At 39.1% G+C, this 17,401-nt stretch overlaps 1 pseudogene; it reads left to right on the forward strand.

Annotated features, from left to right (window-relative positions):
* Nucleotides 1–191, forward strand: part of LOC138427923 (cytochrome P450 2C42-like) — a 40,298-nt pseudogene extending 40,107 nt beyond the window's left edge.
* The last annotated feature ends 17,210 nt before the right edge of the window (nucleotides 192–17,401 follow it).

A 17,401-nucleotide genomic window follows, 5' to 3' on the forward strand; every position in this document is an offset into this window, starting at 1 on the left:
TGTTCCTTGGAGGCCAGTTCTTGTTTTAATAAGAGGAGATTTCTTTTTAAGTTCTTACACTTTTTTTGAATACCTGTTTATTTATTCTTCTCTTAGATCAAATGAATGCCTCAGGACCGGTTAAAGAGAAGATGGGGATTTTCAAGATACTAGAAAATTCTGAAGATTCTAGTTCTGAATATTTGTTTTAAATTGGAGCTACAAGAATGTCTTCAAAAAGTTCTTGTTCACATCTAGTGATCTGTATTGGTGTTAAAATCCACATTTTTCACTCTACTTTGATTATATCAGTTTATATAATATAATTGTACCATTGCATAATTTTTGAACCTCATTAAGAGCAAATACATATATTAAGAGTAAATTTAGATTTTCAGTTAATTTTTCAGGTTCGGTAGTACTCTTGGGTACAGGCTGATGTGTGCTTAACCACTGCCAGATTTATACAGTCTTCCTGTGGAAGTTTAATGTTTTTCCCCCACCCACCTTTTTAGCAGTACAGGTCATGGGTTTTTGGTACTTCAGTTATGGAGTAGACTTTGGATGGGGGAAAGACTGGGATGATACTGTGCATTGTTTAAATAAGAAACAGTCTGATTTTTAGGGTCTATTTCTATAAAATGGTTTGCCAAATAAATATTTGTTATAAGGTAATCTCATCAGATTGTTTTTTCAGATAAATAATGGCTCAGGTGAAATAACGCCAAAAGTCTTGACTGCTATTTTGATTTATCAGTACTTTACACATATGTCATATATATAAAGATTTCAACTGGACACTGGGTCAATGCAGAGAAGGCTTTGGAAGAAATTACAGGTTCTTGACAAAAGAAATTGGTTCTAGAAATTGGAAGTGGCAGGGTACCATGCAAAATAGGAACAGAAAAAGAGAGAAGAGACCCTGAAAATTATAGCAAGGAGGGGTTAAAATAAGACTTAGGGAATATAAGTCACACAGGATCCATAACAGAGGAGCATAGAGGCCAAGGTGGGAATCATTTAGGCCCTGTGTGTATACGAAACTGATGAAGAGAAATACAGAATGCTGCCTGAAGCACACATTCCTGTGTAGGTTGTTCCTCTTAGTGCCATGCCTATTCCAGTGTAGATCAGATTCTCTTTGCTTTAGGGCAATGGAAGCTAGGTAGGACTCAGAAGAAAAACTATTTTGAGAGAATATTCAGCCAAAGGAAATGACAGACAACAGTGGATTTTCTTTAAAGTGGAAATGTTTACCAGTCTCTGACAAACTATCATAACATTAGTTGGTTGCTTCTTACTCCATTCTCTTATATTCGTCTCAAATGATTATTTCATTTGAGTTTATAAACAATCAGAAAAGAACTTCTAAAAGTTGCCACCGTTGCATCTGTAAACCTCCCAGCACCTGCGCCCATGTATCTTTTCCTTTTATGGATGTAGTCTGTTCTAGCTAGAGCCAACAGAAAAGCCCCATTTCTTGTTTTACAGCAAACTCCTTGAAAAGTCTATATTCAGAAAAAAAAAAAGTCTATATTCACTGTTGGCTTGTTTCACTTCCATTTTTTTTCCTGAATCCATTCCACTCAGATTTTTTAAGTCTCCAGTGACCTCTGAGTCATTTTGAGTCTGACCTTAAAGATCATTTACTTGATCTTTCAGAAGCATTTCATATAGATGTTTAATTTCCACTAACCAGTTTCTGTAGTTCCCAAGTTTTTAGCAGACACATTTGTCTGGTTCTTCCTACTTCTCTGGCTCTTTCTCAGTCTCCTTTGCTATTTATTTGATTCATTAGAATCTCCCAAGAGAGGTTGGAACTCCCTTGATGGCTTGTTGCTTTAAATACCAACTATATATTAAATGGGTTTCCCTGGTGGGCCTGCAATGTGGGAGACCTGGTTTCAATCCCTGGGTTGAGAATATCCCCTGGAGGAGGGCATGGCAACCCACTCCAGTATTCTTGCCTGGAGCATCACCGTATACAGGAGCCTGGTGGGCTACAGTCTATGAAGTCATAAAGAGTTGAACATGACTGAGTGACTAAGCACAGCACATGTGTTAAATACCAACTTTGTAGTGGTGACTCCGATTATATCTCCGGCCAGAATCTTCTGAACTCGTTTCCAACTGCCTACTTCACATTTTTACTTGGTTGCCTGATAAACTATCCCAATCTGAACTTCATGAACTTGTTATCCAGCCTCTTAAAAATATTATCATTCATGTTATTTTTCAGCTTCTGAAACCCTGTGTTATCTTTTGTGTTCTCTATTTTGAGATTTTAATGACTTTAATCATTTTACTGTTACTTTAGTTTCCAGATGTTAGTTTAGGAAGCAAGGGGAACAGATGTATTCATTCCATGATATTGAAACATGTTCCCTGCTTCATCTGTATGAAAAGGTATTCTCAAACCAGGACTTGTCTTCCATCACTTGGTCAAACTGCCATGAAAAACAGTTGATTAGCTTTATTATTCAGTGAGTCATTCTGTATTATGAGGCAGATCCTGAATGTATTGGGAGGTATAGTGAAAGTGGTACTTGAACATTTCCAGGCAAACATGTTTGATGGAATTTTTCAGTAATGTCTTAGCAATTTGATTTGTTTAGTCTTAGAACTTTGAAGTAATACATTATGAAAAGCCTGAAATGCAATAATATTTATATTTAAAACATTAAATAAGTGCTTCTAGCTGTAAATTCTATACTCTGTTTCAAAACTTAGTTTTGGTTTTGAGCTTTTTAACAATGCTACTTAAGTTTTTATGATTCTATTTGCTGTATTCATACATCTTCACAAATAGCATACTATGTATTAATACTTTACCATCAGTTGTGGTTACAAAAATCAAACCCAAGGAATCCTATTTATGAGTAAAGTTGAAGATATCTTTTTGGTCTTTCTTTTTTTGGAATCACTGTTATCACTGGTTTATAACTGCTACATTCAGAGAAGAGGTAACCTAAAATCTAGGGAAACTTGTCTATTACATACATTTTACCTCCCTAATTTAGGTAATGATTTTAATTCTAAATGGATTTGATTAAAAGATAAATTTTAAAAGTGAATTATAAAAACAAATTTTTGCTTTTTCTCAGAATTTTATTTTCGACTTAGAAATGGCAAACTAAGCTTTAAATACCACACATTGTAATTATTCCTGTGGTACATACCTGAGACATGAGTTTGACAACAATGCCAAGCAAATGACAGCCAGATGCAAGAGAAATGCTGACTTTCTAGGTGTTATTTGGTCTCAATATAATTTGAAAGTGTTGATACTTATAGGTATCTGTACTTGATGGTATGGTAGTTGGTCATTCATATGATCTGGAATGTGCTTGTTAGACACTTTGTTTAGATCTGATTGAAATGAATACACATTGAAAAACTCAAATTCCTGAGCTATGTCCACAGGTTCCAGTGGGGAGATGCAGCCATAGAGACTAAATCAATTTGTCCATAATTTTTCCTGAGCTCCCTTTGAATCTATCTCCTTCAGTAAGGTCAATCTACAGATCTGCCCCCAAGACATATCTCTGGGTTTTTTGTTTTATAATCTCTTCCTGTGAGATCAGTCCTGGGTGTTCATTGGAAGGACTAATGCTGAAGCTGAAACTCCAATACTTTGGCCACCTGATGCAAAGAGTTGACTCATTGGAAAAGACCATGATGCTGGGAGGGATTGGGGGCAGGAGGAGAAGGGGACGACAGGATGAGATGGCTGGATGGCATCACTGACTCAATGGAAATGAGTTTGGGTGAACTCTGGGAGTTGGTGATGGACAGGGAGGCCTGGCTTGCTGCGATTCATGGGGTCACAAAGAGTCAGACACAACTGAGCGACTGAACTGAACTGAACTGTGTTAACTATTTTAGATTTCTCTGTCATTGCAGTATTTGCTTAAAAGTCTCCATCTGAAGGTCTTTGATAGTGGGGGGAATCATGTCAGCTTTCACTCTCTTCTGCAGTATTTCAGGATGTTTACAAAATACTAATATATGCCTGCTTCTTTGTTTTCAGTACTTGGCATCCACACCTACACAATTAACATGCTCAGATGAAGATTTCATTTCTTAGTTTTAAAAAGTTACTTAAATGTAAAATAGCAGTTATTACAGAAGCATACCAAGTTTCATTTTTGCTTTTTATTGAGATATAACATCTCATAAAGAAATATGCTCAGTTTGGTATATCCACTGTGTAGGTACCATCCAGATTAAGATGAGGTGTTTCTTTTCAGAAGGCTGTCTGCCCTCCCCTACCCCAAGATAACCACTTGCCGGGGTCCAGCCCCGGTGGATCCAGGGAATTCGAAGGGTGGACGGCGTCGGCGTGGAAAGACTTGTTTATTTATTAACGAAAGATTAGATTAAGAAACTATAGTGTAGTAAGAAGATTAAGTGGAGGAAGAGGGCTGAATAGCTTGGTTTACGCGGAAGGCCAATAAAATTCCAGACAAGGAATTTGCACCATCTACGTTGGGCCACCGGCGCCCGCTTGAATATCTAAGGGTGCCTCGCCTTAAGCTCCTTTTCTCGCGGGTCTTAACAGCTGGGGCAAGTAAGTAGACCTGGTGAGCCTCCGCGCTCCAGGTGGAAATTCAACCCGAAATTAAAGTAAAGAGCAGAGAGAGGGAAAGAGAGAGGAGAAGAAAGAGAGAGAGAGACACGGGGGGAGCCAGAGTGCCAAGAAACCAGGCCGGGAGACTAGTTAGAGAAGCTGGTCCAAGAAGCTGGCCCCCGGCCCCAGAAGCTGGCCCCATCCTTTATTGTTCAGAAGGCCTTTTATACTTTTGATAAAACACAGAGATCAATGGGTAACACAAGATTATGTAGCGTTCGCAGCTCAGGCTCTTTCTATACATCATTTGGTATACAAAATGTCTCAGGTGATTTACATTATCTTCTGGCCAAGAGGCTTGTTAACACCTTTTGGCTCTCTTCCTTAATGAATGTTAATCTTGTTTCCCCTGAAGTGTTTTTCTTTAATCTACATCTCCTTAAAGCATTAACATTAAAGTTACATCTCTATAGAACAAAGGTGCAGTGGGATATAACAAAGAAGGTACTTAACTCAAAGATCTAATGTTGCTAACACAAGGTCTACTACTTGTTATTCTAACTATATCTACAACTAAAGGATGTGAAAATTTGGCAGCAAATATTGACCCAACAAATGAAACCTTTAATCAGTCCTAAAAAGATTTTGACTCCTCGGAAGCTCCTACATTCCTAGGATGTTTTAAGCTTCCTGTGCCTCCTGCGGTCAGGAGGCCTCAAACAATCACACGCGCAGCTGTACGAGTCCTGCAGGCAGGCTAGAAAGCCATCAGAGGGTTTTTTGGATTGAAACACTCTTTCAAATGCAGAAGACTAAAGCCCTGAATTGACTTTTTTCCAGAAAATGTCAGAAGAGTAGAAAAGCAGAGCACAAAAACCGGCAGATTTTTGTTGGGGTACATGCTTAGGAATTTCCAGAGGGGTCCCTGAAGTCTGAGCACGCCTTGCGTATGTCAGCTTCCTTCCTCATGACCTTGTCACGGGCGGGATTCCTCACACTGGCTCCCGGCAACCACTCTTCTAATTTTCATTACCATAGACTAGTTCTACATAGCAAAATCTAAGACAGGTATGCAAATTAATCAGGTTTGGGAAATGTTAACATTTCTCAGTACCCATGAAAACCTTTGGTGAGAAGAGCAATTAAACAGTTTTCTTGACCTTTCCTCTTACTCTGTAACTATCTGCTACTGCATTTTTGAGTAAGGATTTTAGTTGCTGCTGTCATTACCAATACTTAGTATTTCTCTGGGTACTTGAAAGATATGAGATGAATCTCATCTTAATTTTCATCAAATGAGATTGCTGACATGACTACTTGTACTGGGGAACCAGGCACAGACTCATTTGAGAGTGTGGGGTCCAGGAGTCTTTTTTAACTTTAACCTATTTGTCTCATCACCAAGGTTCTATCTGCTATGTTCCTATGTTTTTCCCTTCATCTTCCAATGAATTATCTTTATACAGTACTAGGGTGCATGACGAGAGATACGGGAATATGGTACTATTTGCTACAAGACAGGTTTAATCTTTCCGTGGGAGAGAATGGAATTTCAAGTTCTGAGTGGACCTGAAGACATGTACCAGCAGTGACAGAGGGAATCAAAATTAATAATTGATCTACTTGCTACTGTTTGGACTTGTTCAGTCACATTCCTCAGTCAGATGTGTGAGTGGCTGACTCCTTGCAGCTATCAGGCTTTCATTTCACTTAAGAATGTTCCTAATCACCCCTGTTTTCCAGCCCCCGAAAAGCCACACTCTTGCCAATCTTCAGCCTCTCATCATCTCAAGATTGGTTACTTAATCTGTTTCTTGATTGTATAAGAGAGCGTGTTGGAAACATGCAGCAGGAATAAAGTCAGAAGAATCCACTGAACATGCTGGATAAAGAAATACATTTATATTTAATTCTAGTTTCCTATAATTAAATAAAAATGAAAAACCTCATATTGAACTGGCTTATTTAGTGCTAAACAGAATAGAGGGCTTCCCTGGTAGCTCGGCTGGTAAAGAATCTGCCTGCAATGCGGGAGACCTGGGTTCGAGACCTGGGTTCAATCCCTGGGTTAGGAAGATTCCCTGGAGAAGGGCATGGCAGACCACTACAGTATTCTTGCCTGGAGAATCCCCATGAACAGAGGAGCCTGGTGGGCTATATAGTCTATGGGGGTTGCAAAGAATTGCACATGACTGAAGACTAAGTACAGTAACAGCAAACAGAACAGATAAGAAAAACTACTCAGATTCATTAACAGCAAAGGCAAAGAGACTTCCAAAACCAGATCACCCACAAAGAAAGATCAGGTAGACAGCAGATGTGTTATTTTAACAGTAAGACTACAAATTTCAATGTGCTGAAGAAAAAAAAATCCCAACCAAGAATCACATCTATTTAAATATGAAGGAACAGTGGTGAAGATACTTCAAGTTATACAAGTTTTGCTATGCAAAAAGATACAAGGTGACTGGCCCAACCCTGTGCAACAGCCTAATGGAGAATCCACATTTCTGACATGGCTTTTTTTTTTTTTTTAAATCATGCTGCATAGCGTCTGGGATCTTGGTTCCCAGACCAGGAATGGAACCCATGCCCACTGCAGTGTAAGCATGGAAGCTTAACCACTGGACCACCAGGGAAGTCCTCTTTAGTACCTCACTGAAGTGAAGTGAAAGTCACTCAGTCGTGTCTGACTCTTTGTGACCCCATGGACTATACAGTCCATGGAATCCTTCAGACCAGAATACTGGAGTGGGTAGCCTTTCCCTTCTTCAGGGGATCTTCCCAATCCAGGGATTGAACTCAGATCTCCCACCATGCAGGCAGATTCTTTACCAGCTGAGCCACAAGGGAAGCTATACCTCACTGAGGATCACCCTAATTCAGTAGTTCAAAATGTAGGCCATTAAAAAAATCATTTTTATTGAGGTACAGTTGATTTATCAAAAACATGAACAACCCAATCAAAAAAGTGGGCAGAAGATCTAAATAGACCATTTCTCCAAAGACATATAGATGGCAAAAGACACATGAAAAAATACTAAACGTCATCAATTAAAGAAATGCAAATCAAAACTGCAATGAAGTATCACCTTCAGTCAGAATCATCAAATGTCTACAAATAATAAATGCTGAAGAGAGAGTGGATATAAAGGAACCCTCCTACAGACTTGGTGGGAATGTCAATTGGTACAGAATAGAGGATGGTAAGGAGGTTCCTCAAAACATTAAAAATAGAGCTACCATATGATCCTGCCATCCCACTCCTGGGCACATCTCTAGAAAAAAACTATAACTTGAAAAGATACATGTACTCTCTATGTTCAGGACTATTTACTATAGCCGAGACCTAAATATCCATCAACAGATGAATGGATAAAGAAGATGTTATGGGCAAAGGATACTGTGTACATAATGCATTTCATGCAGTGTCTGTTAGTTAATGTTCAATAAATGACAGGTTCCATTATCACCATCAGTACTACATTTTATTTTTATTAATAACAATTTCAGTAATGATACCAAAGTTCAGTTCAGTTCAGTTCAGTTGCTCAGTTGTGTCCGACTCTTTGTAACCCCATGAACCACAGCATGCCAGGCCTCCCTGTCTATCACCAACTCCTGGAGTCCACCCAAACCCATGTCCATCGAGTCAATGATGCCACCCAACCATCTCATCCTCTGTCGTCCCCTTTTCCTCCTGCCCTCAATCTTTCCCAGCATCAGGGTCTTTTCCAATGACATGGTGCTTAAGTGGAAGAGTCAAAATCCAAACCATAGTCAGAATCCTTCAGCTGTACTATTATGTCTTGCAAAATACTAAAACAAAATCTCCATTCCTTGGAGAAAGACACTATCTGATTGTTTCTCTGAAGGAGAAAAGGATTCTCTTTCTGCCCAAGTTACACTCCTTTCATTTCTACTATGAATATGTAGCTGCAATTCTGAAGCATCTTCTGCATTTCTGAACTGCAGAACCCACAGAGAATTTTTAGGAGAGCAATTCTCTTAGTCCACAATGAGTAGATCTTGTTAATTTTGACAATTGATATGGAAATTGGGAGGTAGGGAAGATAAAACAGTCTTTTGGGTTTAGTATATCAGAAAATAACAGATTTGAAATGAGAAGACCTGGATTTCAGTCACTGCTCTGTCCAAGTACACTGTGGATAAGACAACCTGTCTAAATCTATTAGAGGAAACATTTTCTCTCCAAGTCTGTATAGGACATTGACAAAAATGTAAAAGGCCAAAAGGAAAGCCTTGATAAATTACAAAGGATCAGTTGCATAAAGACTGTTTTTTGGCCATAATGAAATGAAATTAGAAGCTAATAACTAAAGATTTAATGAAAATATGCTTTGCTAGTATGCAGATTGGAGAAGGAAATGGCAACCCACTCCTGTGTTCTTGCCTGGAGAATCCTAGGGATGGGGGAGCCTGGTGGCCTGCCATCTCTAGGGTCGCACAGAGTCGGACACAACTGAAGCGACTTAGCAGCAGCAGCAGTATGCAGATTATTAAAAAATGAATAAATATAACAATTTTTAAGACATACTATGTCAAAATACGTATTGCAGAGTTCAACCTTAATTTAGAGGGAAATTTATTGTGATAGAAATAGATGGGGAAAAAGTGGAAACCGTGACAGATTTTATTTTCTTTGGCTCCATAATCACTGTGGATAGTGACTGCAGCCATGAAATTGAAAGACGCTTGCTCCTTGGAAGAAAAGCTATGACAGACCTAGACAGCACATTAAAAAGCAGAGACATCACTTTCCAGACAAAGGTCCACATAGTCAAAACTCTGGTGTTTCCAGCAGTCATGTACGGATGTGAGAGTTGGACCATAAAGAAGACTGAGCGCTGAAGAACTGATACAACCAAATTGTGATGCTGGAAAAGACTCTTGAGAGTCCCTTGGACAGCAAAGACATCAAAGCAGTCAATCATAAAGGAAGTCAACCCTGAATATTCACTGAAAGGATGGATGCTGAAGCTCCAGTACTTTGGCCACCTGATGTGAAGAGCCAACCCATTGGAAAAGACTGCGCTTAGCGGGAAGATTGAGAACAGGAGGAGAAGGGGTCAACAGAGGATGCGATGGTTGAAGGACATCATCATCTCAATGGACATGAGTTTAAGCAAACTCCAGGAAATAGTGAAGATCAGAGAAGCCTGGCATGCTGCCGTCCACGGGGGCACAAAGCATGGGACATGACTTAGCGACCGCACAACAACAACAACAACCATGTGTGTTTGCTGGAGACCTCCTGTTTCAGAGGGACCTTGTTTTCTAAACACAAATGAGACTTGGAAATTTCAGTCTGCCTTTTACAGGCCACTGGAGAATCCCAGGGACAGAGGAGCCTGGTGGGCTTCCATCTATGGGGTCACACAGAGTCGGACACGACTGACACAACTTAGCAGCAGCAGCAGCACCAGCACCAGCAGCAGCAGCCTCCCCTCTAACCTTTGCCTTTGCATCTTTGGGGTTTGTCAGGCTTCCAACCTTCATGCCCATCTTAGCAGCTCCTGAAAACCTTGCTGGTTTCTTCTTTCCCTTTGTAAGATCTCTCAGTGTGGGCCAAGCTTGATCTTCAGTCACAACCCCAAATTAGCAAATGTTCCCAGTCCGAATCACTTTGTTGTATTGCAGAAATTAAAACAACAGTGGCCAACGCTGTTCAAGTAACCTCCAAAGGACTTCTCTGGAGTTAAAATTCATGTAGTTCTCATTTACCCACTGTTTTCTGGTGTCTTAAAACAAACAAACAAAAAAGAAATGACAGGTTCTTTATCTGGCTTTTTCTAGTTATTGCAACAGGAACACTGGGCTGCTGCAACTTATTATATCTTACTTGAAAGGGGAAATCCCATCAGTTTTTAACTTCTCAATGCAGAGTATATTTTCACTATAACAAATCTTAGCTCTTGGATATGCTGAATCCTTTCTATTCTTTCTAGTGAATCAAGGAAGCCGGGGCAGTCTTCCCAAAACATGTGGTACAAAAACATAGCCTTTCAAATGAAAAGATGCCAATTATTGGAGAAATGCAAATCAAAAGTACAATGAGATACCACCTCACACCAGTCAGAATGACCATCGTTAGAAAGTCTACAAATAACGAATGCTGGAGAGGGTATGGAGAAAAGGGAACCCTCTTACACTACTGGTAGGAATGTACGTTGGGGCAGCCACTTTGGAAAACAGTATGGAGGTTCCTCAGAAAACTAAAAATAGAATTAGCATATGATCCAGTAACCCTGGACATGATATACCCAGACAAAACTCATCCCTCATACATCTCTGCATTCACAGCAGCACTATTCACAGCAGCCAAGACATGGAAACAACCTAAAAGTCCATCAGCAGATGAATGGATGAAGAAGATGCGGTACACAGACAATGGACTACTGCTCAGCCATGAGAAAGGACGACATAATGCCATTTGTAGCAACGTGGATGGACCTACAGAATATCATACTAAGCGAAATGAATCAGAAAGAGAAACAAATATCATATAATATCACTTATATGTAGAAAAATCTAACATATGACACAGGGAATTCGCTGGCAGTCCACTGGTGAGAACTCTGCACTCCCACTGCAGGGGAGATGGGTTCAATCCCTGGTTGGGGAACGAAGATCCTGCAAGCTGTGTGGTGCAGCTGAAAAAAAAAAAAAAGACAAATGAATCTATCTATGAAACAGACTCAAGGACATAGAGGACAGACTTGTGGTTGCCAAGGGGGAAGGGATTGGAAGAGGGACAGACTGGGAGGTTGAGGTGAGCAGATGGAAGTTAATATGCATGGAATGGACAAAGCAGCAGGGTCCTACTGTATAGCACAGAGAACTATATTCAGTATCCTATGATTAAACCATAATGGAAAATTATATAAAAAGAACAGTATGTATATATATATATATGTATGTACACACACACACATATAACTGAATCACTTTGCTGTATTGCAGAAATAACACTGTAAATCAACTATATGTCTATAAAAATTTAAAAAATAGCTGTACACAGTGCTATATCTAAAATAAATAACCAACAAGGAAGAGGAAACATAGCCTTCACCCCTTGTATGATGTAGGTCTGCGGTCCTGATTTCTCCCAGGTGACCTTTTCTCCCTGCCCAAGGCCCTGGACTGACAGTGAATGTCTCCACTTCTCTACATTGGTGGATGGAGCTCTTTTAATCCTTTATTAATAGAATGAAGCAGTCTTGTAGACACCTAGGTTTTATGTAGTTGTTTCAAAACTTAATGCCCCATTTTGAGGCTATATTTCTGTCCTGTCCTTGGGCTTATGAGCCAATTCTGTATTCCACTCTTTATCTTTTGGATTCTGGAACCTGCATATTTGTCTATCTTTCCTTCGAGTTTGTATAAAAGTATTTTTGTAATATTTTATGCAGTATGTATATGTGTTTATATTACACTTGATGGGTAGATATTCACATCAGCTCTGTCTACCATATTTCTTTGGGTTTATCTTGACATTGTTATTTTCTGATTGTTGAAGTTGGTTGTCAGTCACTCAGTTGTGTCCGACTCTTTGCAACCCCATGGACTATACCCGCTAGGCTCCTCTGTTCATGGAATTCTCCAGGCGAGAATACTGGAGTGGGCTGCCATTCCTGTCTCCAGGGGATCTTCCCAACACAGGGATTGAACCTGGTCTCCTACAATGCAGGCAGATTCTTCACCATCTGAGCTAACAGGGAAGCCCTGAAGTTGGTCAGGGAATTTATTTCTTTTCTTGCTTATAATCCAGTGATTACAAGCAAAACTAAACAATTTATATAGTGATAAATATTGGGCATTTATTGAGATTCATTTGCAACTAGTTGGGATTTTAGTTTTAGAATCTTTTCACACATATAATTATTTAGAAAGTGTTTTAAAATACTTTGAACAGTACTGTCAACTGGTGGGTGGATTTAAAAATTTTTTTGGTTAGACTTAAAAAAATGAATTCTGACTTCATTGCATTGTGATCAGTGGATGTTGCCTGAATAACAATTTTGCTTTTGGTGGTTGATTAACATATCCTTTGTGATCTAGTAAGTGGTTAATTTTTGAGAGTTCTACTCTCAGCTTTGTCCTGGAGCTGATGTGAGGTCAACTTCATCAAATACTTTCAAGGCTGGCTTTGCTGCTCCATTCTTTAATGAGGAGGTTGACTGTGCCTATAAATTCTGCCTAACTACCGCCATTCTACTTGCATCACATCTAATTTCCCATCAGCCAAAGAAAACCACTGGGGCAAGCCCAGAATCACGGGACGGGGGGTGGGGGGGCACTGTAAAGTTACATGGCAAAGGAGTGGGAACAGGGACAGCTGAGGCGTTTAAGAAAACTACCATTGAGAATTATTTCTTACTCTCAAATGCACGACCAGTTGGAGATAGTTGAAATCGTTTTTGGAAGCCTTGTGATATTTAGTTGGCTCTGCCCGGTCTTCAAAGTTTAGTTCAAATGTCAACTTTTCCATTAATATTTCTTGATTCTCACAACAGGGTATTTTTATCCCTTTCAGATTTCTACAGATCCTTCTACCTTTTTTGGGACACTCATTATTCGTCTCTTATCTTACAACTCTCTGAGAATACGCATTTTATTCTTGACTAGAGAAATATCCTGATGGCCTTTTTTTTTTTTCTGAAAAATTCCTTAATTCCTAGTTCAGACGTTGGTATATGCAGTAATTGTCCAATAAATATTTACTGAATAAACAGAAGAATGAGCAAATGGAAGGAAGTTTAAGTAAAACTTCAGAGAGGGTTTTTTGACCTAAGAAAATCCCTTAAATCCTGTAAGACATTCTTGTATGTTCTATTTATTATTTTTTTTATTCTTACTTTTCTTTTATTTTTGATTTCTTAAAGAAAATGCTCAATTTCCAGTAATATTAATTTAAAATTGATCTTATTTGAAGTGTTTCCTTAAAGAGAAACAGATGCAAGTCACACCCAGACTTCCCAGTGACAATTTATTTCTCCTAAAGAGGTATAATATCATATTGTATATAAACGTATATGATATTTGCATTATGAACTAATCTCACAGTAAACTAGGTAGATTTCTGAAAATGAAGGGTTTTCAATTGTCTGTAAAGATAATCTTAAAATCTTTTAAAGTCTATTTTTTGCAAAAAGTTAATTTCATCATCCAAAAATGTCTACTTCTATGAAGTTCTAGAAGAGCTAAAACTGATGGATAGAGCTAGAATCCAGAGCAGTGGTTGATGTGAGGTCAACTACATCAAATGCTTTCGAGTTTGGCTTTGCTGCTCCATTCTTTAATGAGGAGGTTGACCGTGCCTATAAATTCTGCCTAACTACCCCCATTCTACTTGCATCACATCTAATTTCCCATCAGCCAAAGAAAACCACTGGGGCAAGCCCAGAATCACAGGGCGGGGGGTCGGGGAGACAATTCATTTCCACATTTTTCTTTGTGAACGTATACATGTTTGCATGTTTTCTAAGTTCTCTGTATGCTTTTTTCAACATAACTTTAATACATACTGAACATTTTGCAGCCAAGACGGTTCCCAACTGAACGACTGTGTAGGAAAAGGAGTGAAGCCAGACTGAGGACTGCTGGGAAGGGACAAGAGACACAGGACTTTAGGCATCTCTCCATCGCTCCGCCTCCCCGTGTGACGTCTGCCTCTGCAGAGGGATCTGTGCCTCCCGGGATGGGCACCCCTGGTTCTGATTGTCGGAGGAGGAAAAAGTGGACTTTCTTTCACGGAATCCTGGCTGCACTGACCACAGGAAGCAAAAAGGAGCACATGCCTAGGGGGGATCCACTTGCCCACAGTGAGTTTGTAACCAGCTCTAAAATACTTATACCCTTTGTCAGGGAGATATGAGTCACGTGCTCTTATGGTATAAGTATAAATTGTTGAAGGCTATCTGTTAGGCATAACTCCCTGTCAATCCAGTATACCTTTTTTCCTTTAAAAATGAAAGCTTATCCAAAAAAAAAAAAAAGCTTACCAAATAATAGCAGAACTATTCTCTAATAGCTGCTTTTATTCTTATGTATTTTAGGGAAAGATAATATAGGTTGTGCCATCTTCTGCCAGAGGTCTACTGTTATCAACTACTTCCTGGGTTTTTTGTCTACTTGGTTCTCTGTAAATCTGTCCTTAGCTCTTCTTGCTTTAAAATAGATTGCCTATAGCGGAAGGAGAGGGTGGAACGAGTCGGGAGAAGAGCGCTGACATATATGCACTACCATTGTTAAAGCAGATAGCTAGCGGTAAGCCGCTGCGCAGCACAGGGGCCAAGTTCGGTGCTCTGTGATGACCTAAAGGGGTGGGGTTGGCGGAGGGAGGTTGAAAGGGAGGGAGGCTTTAGAGGGAGGGGATACATGTATATCTGGCGATTCATATTGTTGTACAGCAGAAATTAACACAACACTGTAAAGCAATTATTTTCCAATAAAAAATAAAAGTAAACTGCCATGAAACGTGCATAACCTGTTAACTCTGTGTTCAGGCCTCCAGCTCAGGTGACTCTCTGGACCCACTGTCCCCTCCCAGTCTATAACCCTGCCTGGGATTACTGTGCCTGGGAGGATCTCATTTGGCCTAGGCTGGGCTTGGACAAGACTTCCCTGATGGACAAGAGCCCCTGAATAGCTCCACTGGGCAGTGTGGCTTCTAAAGTGTCCCTCAGCCCTTTTTTTTCTCACTTGACAATAAACGGGAAAATTATTTCTTAGTGACCCTTTCTCTCCAAAGAATATAAACATTCTGCCACAGACTTAGTATTATCATGTTTCAATTGAGAAGAAACTTCAATTAGGATTCAGTTAACTCAAGGATTTCCTGTTATTGATAGTAGTGGTGAGTTAATAAAAACTTGTTTTTTTATTTTATAACCATCTTATTTCCTAAACAAACTCTTCTTTGTTGCAAGTAAGTACCATGAAATAGAAAGAGAACCCCTCAAAGTGCAAGCTGGAAGACAATCTCAGAATTTAATCCTGAAATTTGTATTAATACTAAAAATGGTTATACAGTGCAGTATATAAAAAGACCACAAGGTGGCCACATTTCCCAGAATAAAACTGACCTTCTCAGTTCTAAATACTTCCGTTTTTCTACTTTACCAGGTGAGATTTCAATTTTATTTATTTTGCCAGTTGAAAACCAGAAAGAGCAACAATTCAGTAACTCCTGTATCTGTAACAGCAAGGGAAATTTCCAAGTTATTTAATCATATTTTAAAGCAAAATCTACTCTTTTTCTTTTTATAAAATAACAATTTCAGAAAATTTGGAAAACATAGAAGCACACATATTTATGTCTCAGGATAATTTGTATATAAAACGTAGTAAATTGCTTTTTCTGATAAGAATATGATACACAATTTATATCTGTAAATATTTCCCAAGAACATTATTGAGTACATACTATTTTACAGTATATATGGATCATTATTATTCTAAAGAAATTGTTTCTTTTTTTAATTAATTAATTTATTTTTTATTTTAAAATCTTTAATTCTTACATGCGTTCCCAAACATGACCCCCCCTCCCACCTCCCTCTCCACAACATCTCTCTGGGTCATCCCCATGCACCAGCCCCAAGCATGCTGCACCCTACGTCAGACATGGACTGGCGATTCAATTCTTACATGATAGTATACATGTTAGAATTCCCATTCTCCCAAATCATCCCACCCTCTCCCTCTCCCTCTGAGTCCAAAAGTCCGTTATACACATCTGTGTCTTTTTTCCTGTCTTGCATACAGGGTCGTCATTGCCATCTTCCTAAATTCCATATATATGTGTTAGTATACTGTATTGGTGTTTTTCTTTCTGGCTTACTTCACTCTGTATAATCGGCTCCAGTTTCATCCATCTCATCAGAACTGATTCAAATGAATTCTTTTTAACGGCTGAGTAATACTCCATTGTGTATATGTACCACAGCTTTCTTATCCATTCATCTGCTGATGGACATCTAGGTTGTTTCCATGTCCTGGCTATTATAAACAGTGCTGCGATGAACATTGGGGTACATGTGTCTCTTTCACTTCTGGTTTCCTCGGTGTGTATGCCCAGCAGTGGGATTGCTGGGTCATAAGGTAGTTCTATTTGCAATTTTTTAAGGAATCTCCACACTGTTCTCCATAGTGGCTGTACTAGTTTGAATTCCCACCAACAGTGTAGGAGGGTTCCCTTTTCTCCACACCCTCTCCAGCATTTATTGCTTGCAGATTTTTGGATCGCAGCCATTCTGACTGGTGTGAAGTGGTACCTCATTGTGGTTTTGATTTGCATTTCTCTAATAATGAGTGATGTTGAGCGTCTTTTCACGTGGTTGTTAGCCATCCGTATGTCTTCTTTGGAGAAATGTCTATTTAGTTCTTTGGCCCATTTTTTGATTGGGTCGTTTATTTTTCTGGAGTTGAGCTGCATAAGTTGCTTGTATATTTTTGAGATTAGTTGTTTGTCAGTTGCTTCATTTGCTATTATTTTCTCCCATTCAGAAGGCTGTCTTTTCACCTTGCTTATATTTTCCTTTGTTGTGCAGAAGCTTTCAATTTTAATTAGGTCCCATTTGTTTATTTTTGCTTTTATTTCCAGAATTCTGGGAGGTGGATCATAGAGGATCCTGCTGTGATTTATGTCTGAGAGTGTTTTGCCTATATTCTCCTCTAGGAGTTTTATAGTTTCTGATCTTACATTTAGATCTTTAATCCATTTTGAGTTTATTTTTGTGTACGGTGTTAGAAAGTGATCTAGTTTCATTCTTTTACAAGTGGTTGACCAGTTTTCCCAGCACCACTTGTTAAAGAGATTGTCTTTAC

This window comes from Ovis canadensis, chromosome 22 (genome assembly GCF_042477335.2).
Source record: "Ovis canadensis isolate MfBH-ARS-UI-01 breed Bighorn chromosome 22, ARS-UI_OviCan_v2, whole genome shotgun sequence".
NCBI lineage: Eukaryota > Metazoa > Chordata > Mammalia > Artiodactyla > Bovidae > Ovis > Ovis canadensis.